A 1,027-nucleotide genomic window follows, 5' to 3' on the forward strand; every position below is an offset into this window, starting at 1 on the left:
GCGTCTGGCCTACCCCGGCTTCCCCCGTCGCCGGAGGGCTCGACGAGAAAGTCTGCACGCGGCGGGCGAGGCGGCGGCGGCGCCCCGTCCTTTTTCTCCGGCCCTAAGCTGGAGCCCGCTGAGCGGGGGAAGATCAATGGCAGCCGGTCCCGGTGGCCGGCAGCCGAACGCAGGTGGCCGGGGGGTAGGCTTTCCCCGTGCTCCGATCCCCGGCGATGGCGCGGGCGAGGCGTGGCGCCTCGTGGTTTTTTTTTTTCTTTTTTCTTTTCCCACCGTGAGGGCGACGGGCAAAGACCGGCGGCCGGTGGCGGTCGCCGGCACTCTGGAACGCTGAAGGGCCCGGGGGAGTCGAGCCTGCCGCGGCTTTCCCCCGGTCCCGGTGACCTCGCTCGAGGGCGTTGTTGTCTGGAGCGGGTGGCCGGCGGCACCTCCCGCTCCTCCCCCCGCCTTTGACCGACTCAGACCCGCAGGCAGCGCCCGCCGAGGCGTCCCCGGGCGCGTCGGGAGAGGCTTCTCGGCGGGCCGGCTCTGCCGGTGTTCAGGCCGGCGTTGCACCTCTCCGCAGACGTTGCCCTCTCGCTCGCACGCAGGGCCCCGCGTCCGCCGCCCAGCCAGCCCTCCCCGGGCGGGGGAGCGGGCGCGCGCGGCCGTCGCTGTCCCAGGAACCGTGGCCGCGGGGCCTCCGCTTGCTTTTGTTCTCCTTCGCTGCCTTTCCGTACTTACCCGATCGATGAGGCGCTTAGGGCGCGTCGGAGAGGCTTCTCGGCGGGCCGGCTCTGCCGGTGTTCAGGCCGGCGTTGCACCTCTCCGCAGACGTTGCCCTCTCGCTCGCACGCAGGGCCCCGCGTCCGCCGCCCAGCCAGCCCTCCCCGGGCGGGCGGGGGAGCGGGCGCGCGCGGCCGTCGCTGTCCCAGGAACCGTGGCCGCGGGGCCTCCGCTTGCTTTTGTTCTCCTTCACTGCCTTTCCGTACTTACCCGATCGACGAGGCGCTTAGGGCGCGTCGGAGAGGCTTCTCGGCGGGCCGGC

Source organism: Aptenodytes patagonicus, unplaced genomic scaffold (genome assembly GCF_965638725.1).
Source record: "Aptenodytes patagonicus unplaced genomic scaffold, bAptPat1.pri.cur scaffold_176, whole genome shotgun sequence".
Taxonomy (NCBI): Eukaryota; Metazoa; Chordata; class Aves; order Sphenisciformes; family Spheniscidae; genus Aptenodytes; species Aptenodytes patagonicus.